Below are 15869 nucleotides of genomic sequence, written 5' to 3'. Positions count from 1 at the left end.
TATTCCATTTTACTCAAACCATGAAACAAAGCTCGTTGGTTTTTATTTTTTTAATCAAAATTCAGTCTAGAATTGTGTACTGTATATCAGTTTTGTTCTTTGTCTCTTAAGCTTAATTTTTATGGAGTTTTATAGGAGTAGCAATTTTATTTTATATAACTTCTACTGAGGGAATGATTCTGGAAACATTTGAGAAAATGAATTCCCAGTTTAATTTTCAAAATTACCTTTAAAAATAAATAACTTGACTATTTAACATATAGTTGTTGTTCTATAATTACATTTATTGCCTGTACCACAAAACATAAGATTTTATCATCTATTACATAATTATTTTGAGTATGACAGTCACAGCTTCTGCAATAACAGTGTGTTTTCTTCGGGGCAGGAATCCTATTTTACAATTCTTTTGTATCCCTGAAACCTGTACCATCGTGTTAGATATGTATCTGTGAAGGCTCCCTTGATAAATCTGTGTTTACATTATATTCTTTTAATTTAATTCTATAATAATTTGAGTCTTACTTGCTTTCCTTTACTACATTCTACAGAAACATGATAGATTTTCCAATGGCCTAGCTAGTCGTAAAAAGCCTTACTGGCTATTCATACATAAGTTCTTCTCATTTGAATCTTACACCTAAGAATTAGAACAGAGATGGGAAAGTTTAATCTTTCAGAAGTCTCTTTCTCTGACATTTGTTTTCTTCATGGCTCTGGATTCAGGGAAGTCTTCAGTGCCTCAGTTTCCTCACTTTCCAAAGGCAGCTTATAACAGTATTAACTACTTAATAGAGTTGTTGTAAGGATTAAATGAGTTTGCTCATGAACGCAGAACAATTCTGTCGTAATTGAGCAATAAAGCTTAGCTGGATTATTGTTGCATTGTTTATTTAGATTGAATGGTTTTTATTCTTTGCTAATTGTATCTTCTTCTTAATGATTTTACAAAATGTGGGCTGAAGCAATCACATTCTGGAAACTAAGCAGATTGCTTCAGTCAACAAGCTTGTTTCTAACTGCTTCCTGGGGGGAAGAAGGAAAGCCAGGAAAATGTTTTTCTGTTACCACTGTTTAATCTTTCCATCCTTCTTCAGCAAAAATTTTAAACCGTGTGTTAGAGATACTGCTGTAGACAAAATGTTTATGTCCTCCTACCCTCAGATTCATGTGTCGAAGCCTAATCTCTGTTGTGCTGGTAGCTGGGGGTAGTGTCTTTGAAGCTAAGTGGGCATGGGGGTGGAGCCCTCACCAATGGGATTAGTGCCCTTGGAAGAAGGGACAGAAGAGAGAGGAGTTTCTCTCAGGCCTGTAAAGACACAGTAAGAAGGCTCTGACCAGCAGCCACATTGTGTGACACATTGATCTTGGACATCCTAGCCTCCAGAAATGTGAGAAATAAATTTCTGTTGTTAATTCCACCCAGTCTTTGGTAGTTTTGTAATAGCAGCCTGAACCAAGATGGATACTAGTTGGAATAAACGTACCCGACTATGGCTTTAAAGATTTCACAGTGATGGGCACCTGGGTGGCTCAGTAGGTTGATCTTCTGCTCAGATCATGATCTCATAGCTCTTGAGTTCAAGGCCCAAGTCAGGCTCACTGGCATGCTGCTATCAGCTTGGAGCCCACTTTGGATCTTTTGTTTTCCTCACCTCTGCCTCTCCCCCGGTTCCCACACTCTCAAAAATAAATAAACATTAAAAACAAAAGGATCTCACAGTGAAAGCATCAGAAAGGTCTCTTTAATGGGTTGTAATGTGATGTGGAATGTTTACATTCATGTGATCAATAGGATAGAGCAAACAGCTGCCCAAAAAGTCAAGAAAATCTTCTCTAAGCAATTTTTACACACGTTGAGTCTTAAAGGTTAAATGTGCCAGGCAAAGATGAGAAAGATTATCCCAGACAGAAACATACAAAGGCATGGAGTTATGGAAGGGCCTGGAAGCTTGAGGAACTGTGAGAAGTCCAGACCTGCTGGGGCTTATTATATACTATAAAGGTAGAGAGGTATAGGAGGCTTGAAAAGTGGGTGCAGTTCTATTGGGGAGAACTTCTTTTTCTTTGTATGTTAAATCAAGGAGTTTATATTTTAGTCTATAAGTGGGATCCACTCTTTTCAGTGGAGATTTTTAAAGCAAGAATATAACATGACCAACAAGAGAGTGAGGACAGCTAATGTCAAAAAGAGGAAAGCTTAAATACCAGCTCTAGCACTTAACAACCATATTTGCTAGAATAAAGTACTTAATCTCCCTTAATTTTCATAACTAGAAATACCACAGTAATACATCTTTGCTGCATATTATGGATATTAAGGGAGATAATGTATTTGAAGTGCTTGACAAGGTATTTGCCATATAGGTGACACTTGAGAAGTTTCCTTAGGGCAGTAGGGAGGACAGACTGGGAAATAGCGAGAAGAAGCATTGGGACCAGTGAAGAGGCCAATGCAGTCGGCCCTGAGGGCATACACTTTAGCATAGAATTGGGGATGGTGAAGAAAGGTGAGACTGCAAAGATACTTCTCTTCCCTGGTAAAAAGTTTTGTGGCTGTTGGAAGTAACTATTGAGGGAGAGATCCTGAAACTAACACTGAATTTTTTAGTTTAGGAAGCTTGAAGCCCCTACATTTTAGGGATCATCCTGGGTGCTGTGGATGAATAAGACACATTTTCTCTGTGGTTCTCAAAATCTATCAGGGAAACATACACTTATGTGATTGGACACATAATGTTCTTAATATTTTAATGTTTATTTATGTTTTAGAGATAGAGAGACAGAATATGAGTGGGGGGAGGGGCAGAGAGAAAGACACACACACAGAAGCTGAAGCAGGCTCCAGGCTCTGAGCTGTCAGCACAGAGCACAGTTCGGGGCTCCAATTCATGAACTGAGAGACCATGGCCGGAGCTGAAGTTGGACACTTAACCTACTGTGCCATCCAGGTGCCCCTAGGGATTTCTATTGTAGGTGGGATTTCTGTAACTGCATCACCTCTATATATTTTTTTCAAATGGGAGGAATAAGTTATTGAAGACACTTTGACTAAACTATTATGAAATTATGTGAATGCTATGAGATCCCAGAATTTATCATCATTAATTGTAGTCACCACGTGACTACAGTGCTATCCTTAGCACTGAATTTCCACATCAGTCTTTTATCCCTAGTATATAAGGCTAGCTCAAACATACATACCAGTGCAATTTTTAATGTTTTTAAAGGATATAATGAGAAGCATCTCATGAAGATTCAAGAGAAGCTCTTTGATCCCTAGCATGATCTTGTAATTGCAAATTACAGCAAATACCAATTCTTTAAATGACATAAGGTTGACAAGAAATGGAAAGAACCGTTAAGAATAATAAATAATAAAACCAACATGCAATGACACATAAAGAAATGAGACATTTCCAGAGAAGTAGTCTATGCTTTTGATTATTTTCTTTCTTCTAGCTGACTAATAAATAACATTTTCAGTTAATTGTACCTTTTACAACTTTCTGTAGTAGTGTTGTTTACATCACTGGGGCATACGTACCCACAGTACAACTCTTACTATTAACCCCTTTGAGGTTGCTAGTGGTTTGGGTTTCTTCATGTCCTTTTGCCTGGTACTCAGAAGAGGATAAATCATTTTCTTTAAATTTGTCATCTTTTCTACAACGTCATTGACCCGTCTTCCTATATTGTGCTCTCTTGATCTTTACGTGCTGAATTAAATACGGGATTCATGTTTGGATCTGATTTTAAGTACTCCACAAAACTTCAAGTCCTGTTGGAGATCTTTAAAAGCATATTAAGAGTAGAGGGGTTAGATACAAGAGAGGGCAGATGATTCACAATTCCCTAGGGGAGAGAATTTCAATTAGGAAGTATATGGGGACAGAGAACGCATAGTTAAAGGAGACACAGGAGGAAGTAGACCCCCAGAAATGAGTCATAAAGGCATAGAAGTGGGCTGTTAAATGTATTTCTTTAAGAAGATGAGAGAATTTGAAAGTACATGTCAGTGAAAGGATGGAGGTAAGTGACATTCTGTTGCCATAGCAGCCCATAAAAAACTCAGGGATAGGGGGGCGCCTGGGTGGGTTAGTCGGTTAGGCCTCTGACTTGAGCTCAGGTCAGGATCTCACAGTTCATGGGTTCTAGCGTTGCATCAGGCTCTGGGCCAGCTCAAAGCCTGGAGCCTGTTTCGGATTCTGTGTTTCTCTGTGTCCCTCCTCCACTCACACTCTCTGTCTCTCTCTCAAAATAAATAAATAAACATTAAAAAAAAAAAAAAGCAGGGTAGGACAGCCATTTATTTCCCATAATTTCAATAAGTAAATAAATAAATATTTTATGGGCTGATTAATTATTTATATTACTTATTAGGGGAGAAATTTACCCTCTAAAGGCTGAGATAGGCTTTTTGATATAAAAGAAAATATATAAAGATGGGCGCTTTGCAGGGGGCATAAGAAGGGCTTCTGAGTGTTCTATTTCTTAACCTGGTCAGTGGTCAGATATGTTCATTTTGCAATCATTCATTGTTTAATACATTAATATTCCAAGCACTTTTCATTTTATGAGCATTATATTTCAATTCAAAAGAAAATTTTGACTTCTTGCTTCTTAGATTCTACTGGTTTTCTTTTTCTTTTTCTTTTTTTTTTTTTTTTTTGAGCACATCACAGATTACCTAAATCTCTTTATCCTTGTGTCTTTCTGAAGAGACTTGGTGCTTTTCTTCTAATTCAGGTCAACCCTAGGAACATATTTTGAGTGTCTGAAGGTGCCAGATACAAAAGATGAAGAAGATCTACTTTCATGAAGCTCACAGTCTAATGGGGAGGTACGATGCAGGGGCAATTAACGCAGCAGTCGGGTGTGTAAATGGTTTTATGACCGCTGATTTACCTGTAAAAGCTTTTACTCCTGTAAAGGCAGGAGAAGCAATGGGGGAAGTCAGGGAAGACTTCATTCATCAGGGGGTTTGTTTTGTTTTGTTTTGTTTGAGCTAAGGAGTCAATTGATGCTGAAGTAGAAATCTCCTAAGGTAGGAAAAGGCATCTCAGAATAAGCAAAAACATGTTACACACACGTACACATCTCCCCCACACACAACACACACACACTATTTGTAAGGTGCAAGATGATCAGTATATTGAATTAGGTGCCTAGGTTGTGCAAGGAGAGGACAAGATCAGTATTTATTCAAAACCTTAGAAGACCCTGAGTCAATGAGAGGATAATGCTATTCTCCATCCCCTACAGATAAAACTAAATAAAAACTAAGCTTAAACCATAAAATAAGTGTAGGGAAATCAACGAAGTTCTAAATTTTCCACTATTGTCATAGATTTTAATAGCAAAAATATAAACTTTTCCTAATACTTTATTAAGGTGTATTAAGAACTTATAGATGGCAATTATAGCTGACTTTTACTGATGCCTTTCTACATTCCAGGAGCTATGATAAACCCTTAACGTCATAGATGGTTTCATTGAACTCTCCCAACAGCCTTAGGGAGAAAATACTTTAGTTGCTATTGTTATTATTATTATTGTTGTTATTATTACTAGTAAAAGAGTGGATGCGTATACAGATTAATTAACCTTTCCCTGGTCACACAACTAGAATGTGATGGGGTAGGCAGCCTGAAGGAAGTCTCTGTCTCAGCATCATGCGACAACAAATCAGTAATATTAGACGTGTTGGCAAGCACAATGAGTTTGCTCCTTGCAGTGGCCTTTAGGCCTCGGATTCCTTCACTGACTCACTAAGTAATTACTGAGTGCGTACTATATGCCAACACTTGGCAGGCATTAAGGATCAGAGGTGACTACTGTGGAAGTTATCTCTGTCCTCATGGAGTTATCACCCACAAACCAGCATTAAGTGTGATAAGAATTATGACAAGGATGGTACTAAAGAAACCATCCGTGGGAAGTCTGAGCTGGTTCGGGCATTAGGGAAGTGCTCTCTGAAGAATTTATCTCTCTGAAGAATTTATCTCTCTGAAGAATTTATCTCTCGCGCTGAGATCTGAGGGACCAGCAGAGGTTACCAGGGTGAAGTGGGGAAGAGAGCTTCATGCAGGGTAGATACCTATATGAAGTGAGCTGCAAATGCCCCACACGATCCTCCTTTAAGGAAGGATTTGCTGCCCCCAGCATCGGGGGTGCTGGCAGCCCTTGTGGGCATTGCCTCAGCTGCGGGGAGAGATGCCTCGCCCAGGTCACGTACACCCAGGCCCTGTGCTGGGCCATATCAGTTGCACAGCACCTCGCATGGGTGCCTGAGGCTGTGAGGCTTACATCACAGCTTGCTTTCTCCCTCTTCCCACTCCTGCTTCCGCCCCCTCCCTTCCATGGGTGTTGATTTCAAGGGCACTCCCTAATAAACATCCTGAGCACTAAACTCCACAGGAGTCTGCTTCCTGGAGAATTGAAACTGTATTACAACATGTAAAGGCTATGAAGGTTCTAACAGGCTTTCAGGATGACTGTGGATTCAGTAGAAGACAGAGAGATGAACTGAGGCTGAAAAAGTGGGCAAGGATCAAATCCAAGAGCACTTAGTAAACCTTGCTAAGGACTCCTCCTAAAAGCAGTGGCCATACTCTGGTTTCTCTTCAGATTGTATAAATCTTTTGCCTTTTACTAAAAGCAGTGGCCAGGAGGAAACCACCACTGTAGAATTTTTAAGCAGGGACGATCATGATCAGATACACAGCTTTGAAATACCACTTTGGCCGCAGTGCACAATGGATGACAGGGGTGTTCTGAACACCAACTCCTATCTTTCAACAGCCTTTTTCCTCCTTTTAGATACTAGTGGTAAAATAAACTATCATTCCTGTCCTTGTATCATTGCTTTCATTTGCCTTCCCCATTATCAATAAAAACTACTAAATCTGCTCCCTGATTTATGCAACTGCAATCCTATGAGATAATTTTGTAGCATTAGCTTCTTGAGAGACCTGAGGACTTGGAACATTCCTAGTTCTTTGGTGATGAGAGCAAATGGTTGGGTGTTTCTGGAAAAGTTGGAAGTGATAAGTCACTGGAGACACGAACTCAATATACAGCATGAAAAGAAAGACTATCCTGATAATCATATGTCAGTGGTTCTATCTTCTTATCTTTATTTTTCATCTTTATCCACAGATATGTGTACATAAGGTTATATTTTCATAGCTCAGTTGTGCAGAAATAACTTGACAATCCAGATTTGATCTTTGGGGAGCCTGGGTGGCTCAGTCAGGTAAGTTTCTGACTTCGGCTCAGGTCATGATCTCATGTTTTGTGAGTTAGGGCTCGGTGCTGACAGCTCAAAGCCTGGAGCCTGCTTCGGATTCTGTGTCTCCCTCTCCCTCTTCCCCTCCCCCACTCACACTCTGTCTCTCTCTCTCTCAAAAATAAATAAACATTAAAAAAATTAAAATTAGATTTTTTAACAAAGCTTATTGAGGTTTAATTGATATACAATAAACTACATTTATTCAAAATATACAATTTTGAAGTTTTAGCCTATCTGTACATCTGTGAAACCGCCATCCTAATGAAGATAACAATTATTTCCATCATCCCTAAGTTTCTTTGTGTCCCTTGGCAATCCTCCCCATGCCCCCTTCCCTGCCCTCTCCCCAGGCAGCTACTGATCCACTTTCTGTCACACATTACTTTGCATTGCATAGAATTGTATATAAATGTAAGCATTCAGCATGTACTCCTTTTTGTCTGGCTTCTTTCATTCTGCATAATTATTTAGAAAACTAGATACAAAGCCATCAACTAAATAACATTTTAGATGGGATCAAGCTTATTATACATATGATTACCTACCATAACCATTGTAAATATCAACAGTGAATGTGATGTTCAACTTTTTAAGTATAATGATTCATTATGCCTTAGACTGAAACATTGCTAGTTACCAAAGCCATTGTCCTTTGACATTTTTTCCCTCCAAGTTTTTATTTTAGTTCCAGCTAGTTAATATACGATGAAATATTAGTTTCCAGTATAGACTTCAGTGATTCATCACTCACATATAATACCCAGCGCTCATCACTACAAGTGCTCTCCTTAATGCCCATCACCTGCCTAGCTCATGCCCTCCCACCCCGTCCACATCCCTTCCAGTAACCATCAGTTACTTTTGAAATTATTAACCAAAGCAGTTGATTTGTGAAGTTCATCATAAACCTACATTTCAGGTAACTTAAATGAGACATTTGGTAAAAGACTCTTCTCACCAAAAAGTGGCCAAATAACTTAGGAATCTGAAAGCTGAAGAGTAGCTTAATGAGGTGCTGAAGCAGGAATACAAGAGACAGTCTCCTGAATTTCTCTAATATGTTCAGTTAAACTGGAGGCTGCCCCCTCAACACATACACACATATGTTCATGCACTCACATGTGTGTATATAAACAACACTACATTTTTTTTCTTCCATACATCACTTTTAGCCCAGATTAGGTCAGCCATTGTTTCACATTACCATTTTAAATTTAGATACCTTCTAAGAAGGATTAAAACTAAAAATAGTTTTAAAAATACCATTGGAGGGGCTCCTGAGTGGTTCAGTCAGTTGAGTGTCTGACTTTTGATTTTAGCTCAAGTCATGATTCCAGGGTCATGGGATTGATCCCCTCATTGGGCTCTGTACTGTGTATGGAAATTGCTTGAAATTCTTTCTCTCTTTCTCTCTCTCTCTCTCTCTCTCTCTCTCTCTCTCCCCCTCTGTCCCGCTCTCCCCACTCACCCTCTTTCTAAAATAATAATAATAATTATAATAATTATTATTATAAAATACTATTGGATTCACACTTCACAACTATTTGATCATGCATGTAAAAATGCAAACCCAAGAATAGGTCACAGAATCACATCTTTTAACTTTTAAAAGAGTGTTTCACATACAGCACCGTGATATATTCATAGGAAGCACCCAGTGTATTTTTTCCAAGTGAATGAAACCAAGCTTTCTGCTTTGTGATTGCATCTTTTCTGATATCCTGTCACTCTACTTTGCCATACCTGAGAAACCAATGTTATCACTTCCTGCAAGATAACCTACACTTAATCTGATTATAACTCTTGTAAAGTTTATTTCCTTGCTTTTTGTTTCTCCTTTATATTTTAATTTTTCTTCTGCTATTCCACATGGCCTAGAACTTTTTATGTTGTCTTGGTGTCTATTTTCCATTTCTCAGTTTCTGGCTATTTTCAAGTTTAACCATAGGCATGCCTATGAGAGGATGCCTTTTACTTCACAGCCCCACAGAGCCCAGCACCGTATATGTTATGTTACATATATAACACGCACATATATATATGTTATGTCAGTTCACAGTGGATTAAGCCTGATCCATGTAACCTTCCTGTCAAGTATGAAATGATGTGTAAATTTTCATCTTGTGCCTTCACTAAGCCTAGGCCATTGTTTCCTTTTATATGTATTAACTCCCACACATCACAAGAATGGAATCCTGTTATCTCATGCTGTCTGGGAATATTGTGGCAGCTGGGAGTTTTGTATGCGTTACAGCTCAAGTTGTCTTTTTTTCTTGACAAATGTTTTGTCTAGTTTTCATACTTGTGACAATGTTTTTAAAGATCTTTTCCGGATATTTTATCATGGATGTGATCCCTTTTTAAAGAATTAACAAAATTTTTTAACCCTTTGGTTCATTAACAAGACAACCCCGTTTGTCACAGACCTCAGGGAGAATGCACCTACGTGGCAAAGTCCCAGCTCTTTGAGAAATATCCTGGTATCCTTTGAAACTCTGGTGTGGAAAAAAAAAAAGTGAAAGGAACTTTTGGTTTCTGGATAAACATGTATGTCATTTAGCTTACCTAAACAGGATATGAGTAGTACTGATTTTGTCCTAGGAGCTTTAATGCTCATTTTATTTGCAAGGAAAGAATCTAAAAGGAAGAAAAATGAAAACTCAATTCTTCCTAAGATTTCCTCTCAGGGGGTTCTAACAGGTGGTAGCTAAGACACCATGGAGCTTAGTTTTAGGAAATAACAACAGAGTATGTAAGTTTCGGGTAAGCGTTAAACCAGGGTAATGATATAGCGCATGTCAGTTTTTTGGTTTTTTTAATGCTTCAAAGAGAACTCTGGTGCGACGGTGTCTTTCATACCAACCCCTGCAGAGGGCCCTTCCCGTCTCCTCCACGCTGTAGGGATGGGCAGAAGGAGCGCAGCAGCACCGGCCCTGCTTATTCCCTCCAAATCCACATTCTCCGCATTCAGTTTGCCTACTGTATCCTCTCCATCTGCCATTCACCTTATTTGTACTCAGTAACTCCTGATAGAAAACCTGGCAAGGCAGTAACGCACATAAAAACTCAATTTCCCAGCTTTGCTGCGAACATGGTGCTCACTAGAGAAGTGGAAAATCAATTGGAAACAATAAATAGGGACAGCGGAGCCAGTAAACAAAATGTGGAAGGGCGAGGTCTGTTCTGATGAGTGACTAAGTACATAGCTTCCTGTGAACTCTTTAAAGAATAATTTTTAAAAAACTGTTCCCTGTTAGTTCTTAGCTGCAAAGCAGACCAATTTATTTGAAAAACAAATGTTGATAATCAAACACAAATATCTGCAGTTTACTTTTGAAGCATAAGAGATTACGTTATTCCAATAATCAGAGTCTATGAAATGGGGCATCTTCTGAAAACAAAGTAACTTATACTCATTTATATCCATGTAGAGCCCTCCTCTATAAATTATATCCATACTCTGGATCTCTTAGGCATTGCATAAAATATAAATTGATTTCTTTCATTAACTATCATTTAAATTTATAATAGAATAATACCTGTTATAATTTTTTAAATGTCCAAGGTGCTTCAGGCATTCAGCACCACCAGTCAGCTTAATGCTACTCTGTGTCTACCAGTGTTTTCTCTCCAAGGTAAATGTACATTCCATAAGGACAGATGACATTTTACTCTTCTCTTTCTTCTCTAGTCCCCAGATCAGTGCCATGTACTTAACTGATGCTTAATGAACACTGAATTGATTGCGTTAAATGGAGGTGTGAGAAGTCAATACAAATTGCCATGGATTACAAACCTCTGACTTTATATGGGTAGAAATACATGCTCCATGGAAAGAGCATGGGGAATCTTGAACTCCTTGCTCAGCAACATATTAGCAACCTGACCTTGAGCAAGTTACTTTACTTCTCTGAGCTTCAGTCTCTGTAACAAAATGAGCATAACAAGAAGTATTTGGGGATTATTGCAAAAATTAGACCTAAACGATTTAAAGTGGCTGGCATGGGACTGGCCCACAGCCCTGAATTCCTGAAGCTGTTATTCGCACTTTAAAGTGGAGGAGGTGGACAGTCAGTGTTTACCTAACTCTCCCATTATCACACCACCATTAAATGTCAGACTTTGCCTGACTTTAAGCCCAGCTTTCCCTTACTTGGCAGACAGAGCTTAGAGACTCTCTATATCACACTCACCTTTTAGAAAGGTTACTCCGAGGGTGGAAAGTGAATACAAGGGGGACAAAAATGGAGACAGGGTAACAAATTAAAATAATACCTTTCAAATATTCTGACTATGATCCACAGCGTTACACTATAAACCCTGGATATATACAACTATAAAAAAAATAGTTGGACTCTACTGCATGTGCCGCACTCAAATATTTACTACTCCACTGCATTCTATTTCATGTTTTTAAAAAAATTCTGGTTATAGTGGGCCAGGCAGGAGGCCTGGGGAGGTGGATGGGGGTGGGGGACAAATGACCTCAGGTGGAGTCACCTGGTAGCACGCCTATGCAGGGAGGGCGCAGGCCCCCATCTGGTTGTGGTCCTTGTCCAGTGCTCTTACTGGGCCACAGGGAGCTTAGGACTGTTTCCTGTGTGGCCACAGCCCTCGGCAGGCCCAGCATACTGGGAATGGCAGGACAGGTAGATCCGGAGACCGCAGGAAGGTCTCCTGCCCCAGGAAGGCAGTACCTTTCCTGGGGATGCTGGTTTGCCTGGCCCTACGTGGGACAGGGAGATACTGAGACAACTGGAAGAGTGTTTCTCTGAGGCCACAAAGAAAGATGGTCAGAAATGCAAATAGTGCACAGGAGTAGACAGGAGAAAGCACTTGAAATACAGCGGTGAACCGCTAGAGCCCTCCTGGAACTTGGCTGTAACAACCAGAAAAACAACTGAGCAAGATAATGAGGCTACAAAAGTAACGCTGAAGGGCCAGGAAGCTTAAGGAACATCAGGTTGGGCTGTTTTGTCTTAAGCCAAGTAGACATGGACACCCCTTGCCATTCTGCACTCACCAGTCAGGGGAACTGTACCCTACGCATGTTATTCTCAAGGGCTGGAAGATGAAACCTGGATGAGCTAATGGTAGAGAGGCATGGAATGATTTCTGTTCGAATTCAGAGTTTGGTGAAGGGGAAAAATTTGAGGGAGGTATGATTATTGGACACATGGACATGGAGAAAAATTTCACAATAAGTGAAAAACTTAGCTCCCACCTGGATCATGGAACTGGACCAACTTGAAGTAAGAGTATCCAACTACTATTTCAAATAGTATGGTTGCTAACGGAACTACCATTACATGGGAGCTAATATGTAAGACAGGATTTATTCCAAGGTGCTAAACCCTGTGGGGCAGGAGGCAAGATGAACATGGCTGCTGGAGAGTAACACTGCAGAGAAGTAGTCTTTCATAACTATGATCCATATGTAAATCATCTTAAAACCAAATTGCCACTGAATTTGATAATGCTGTCCACTAAGTGCTATTCATATAAAACATTTCTGCACTCAAGTTAAGTGTGTCAGAGCAGAAGACCGGCTTTCTTTGTTAAATGTTTCTTTGTGCTCATTAAAAATGTTTTCAAGTACTTTGACCTTTCTGAGAAAAGGAAAAGCTTCCAGTAAATGTTTCTTTGTTGCTACATTTGATGTTGCTAATTTCTGGATTGTATAAAGAAGTAAGTTTAAGATTTTTTTTAAAAGCTTGTTATGGCCCAGTACATTGATTTGGTGCCTCATTAAGGGGTTATAAACCACATTTTGAAAAATACTTAGTTAGGTGATTATTACAGTAATCCATGTAAGAGATGATGATAGGTATAACTAAAGTATTAGTGGCAGAAATGAGAGAAATAAATGCAATAATTATTTGGGTAGAATCAACATGTCCTTAAGAGTGAAGGGAAGCGAGGGGCACCTGGGTGGCCCAGCTGGTTAAGCTTCTGACTTCAGCTCAATTTGTGAGTTCAAGCCCCACATTGGGCTCTGTGCAGCTCAGGGCCTGGAACCTGCTTCAGATTCTGTGTCTCCCTCTCTGTCTGTCCCTCCCCTGCTTACACTGTCTCTCTCTCGCTCTCTCTCTCTCTCTTTCTCTCTCATTAAACATTAAAGAAAAAAAATTTAATACAAAAAGAGTGGAGGGGGCAGAAAGTGAGGAGGTTCCCAGATTGAGTAACCCCTTTGCATTCATTGGATAGAGAGCAGTGAAGGAAGAACTATTTTGATGGAGAATAGTATCTGCTTTGAAAATACTGAGTGTGTGATACCTTGGGGCAGGGGCAGGGATCTAGACAGAGATACCTGGCAAGAAGTTAGAAGTGTGACTTGGAGATGAGAAGAGAAATCTGGGCGGAAAGTATAGATTCATTGGCATATAGATGGTAGTTGAAGGCACAACAATGGACTCCACTACCCAGTGGACCAATGGAGAAGGTGGGCCAAGAGGGGAACTCAGAGGACTAGCTGAAAGAAAGGTGGAGGGAGAAAATGAAGAGAGGGGATGGAAAAACCAAGACATAGAAGGCAAGAGAGGAAGACCTTGGAATAATAACTTTTAGTTACATGTGCTTGGTCATTGGTCATTGTCAGTAGCACTGTAGAGTATGGATGAAAGAAAGTGAGCGGCCCCATGGTCTACCAGAGTGCACTGGGACAAGAATAGAAGGTGGTCCCAAAACAACCTTCGCCTTGGCTGATAGGTTTTTCTCCTTCAGAGATGAGAGCATTGAGCTAGATGATCTCTGTGGTATCTAATTTGGAGCACAGGGTCGATGGGTGGAGAGTATGAGAAGACATAAAAATTAACCCATTCATTCACTCATCAAATATTTATTGAGTTCCTATGATGTTCAGTTACTGTTGTAGCCACAGGGACATGATGATGAACCAGACAATGAAAGCTCTTATTGGAATAAGGGAAAGCGCCCATACAACTTAAGTGATAGCGTACTTTCAGGTACTGATAAAAACGATGAAGAAGTATAAAATGGGTAACAGGAAGACAGGTAATTCAGGCAGACTTTTTTAAGTCACTGTGATAAATAAGTAAAGTTAAGGACGCTTTAATGCAAAGGGCTTGCTGAAGAGCATTCCTTACCAGACGACAGCAAAGGTAAAGGCCCACCCCAGGGACAGCTTGTCTATCCAGGAAATGTCGGAAGGGGAAAATTAAGTGAAGCCAGAGCAAAGAGGAAGCTGTAGGTGGAGGGTCACCAGCAGAAGTCAGCCCAGCATGTGCCTCACTGACCATGGTAAGAACTGCAGATTTCCTTTGTGGCCCAAAAATTATTGGACGGTTTTGTAGGCGTTAATGGCTTGATCTGATGTATATCTTTAAAAGTTCACTTTGGTAGCTGTGTAGACCAAAGATGGGCAAAAATAAAAGCAGGAAAACTGAGTAGAGGTTAGTGGTTTCAGTAATCCAAGTGAGAGCAGATGGGTTTGGAGTAAGATGGCAGATTGAGAGGTAGAATTAGCCTTTATTGCACACCTACTACACCTAGGTTTCACTCCAAGTACTTTATATGTATCATCATTATTTTCACATATAACAGTATGATGTTGTTATCTCCATGTTACGTATGAGGACACTAAAGCACTTCTTCAGCATTACACCACTTGCAAGTGTTAGAGCTAAGTTCAAATCCAGGCAATCTAGCTCCAGACTTGGCCTGCTTAATCTGAGTGTGACACAAAATCAGGATACACTGTGAAGGGACAGCCCCAGATCTTAATGGCTCTGATACTGAGTATGAAAAAAAGGACAGGAATCAAAGAAGCTCATTGAACTTTTTAGAACTTTGGTGTGAACAGCTGCGTGACATTTAATAATGTGGAGAAGACTAGACAGGGAAAAAGGGAACACCTTAAATTCAAGATGCTGCACGGACAGCCAGCTGAAGACATTCAGTAGGCACTCTGAGCTGTGTGATACCTGACGAATGACAGTCTGTTGAAATATAAGGTAGAAGCAACCTAGCACAATGTCAGAGAAGTATTCTGCTAGGATCAGTCTGTCGGCCTTTTCATAGGCTCTTAGTCAGATGCAGCCCCCACGTGGGGTTGGGTGGGGCATTATTAATACAGCAGAGCCAAGCCGGCCAACGTCTCACTTTTATCAGCGGCCAGTCTGTCAGTGAGTAAATGTACTTAAGATAAACTCCCCCAAATCTCATTGCTTCAGACCTCAAGAGTACCACATACTGCAACCGTTCACTGTATAGGATTTTTAGGAGAGCCGATTCTCCCAGCTAGAGAGCGCTGGCTGCCTCTGGCGTGGCCACCCCGGAACCCCCATCTCCACCGCTGCCTGTTGGTCTCTGAAATTTTCCTGCACGGCATATGGGCATATGACTGCACAGTTCCCAACCTGCTCACACTTACTAAATACTGTCTTCTTGTCCCCACCACCCCCTACTCCAACTTCCGGTATTTGACTTTTCACTTCATCTGACCTCAGATGATTCAATCCTTTTTGACAGGCACCAACGTCAAAATCCTGGTCCTGGTCCTGTTTCCTCCTCTATGTGCCAAGCCTCGTGTCTACTGAGTGCTTACCTGGTGCAA

Source organism: Suricata suricatta, chromosome 8, assembly GCF_006229205.1.
Source record: "Suricata suricatta isolate VVHF042 chromosome 8, meerkat_22Aug2017_6uvM2_HiC, whole genome shotgun sequence".
NCBI classification, from domain to species: domain Eukaryota; kingdom Metazoa; phylum Chordata; class Mammalia; order Carnivora; family Herpestidae; genus Suricata; species Suricata suricatta.
This window is presented reverse-complemented; position numbering follows the sequence as displayed.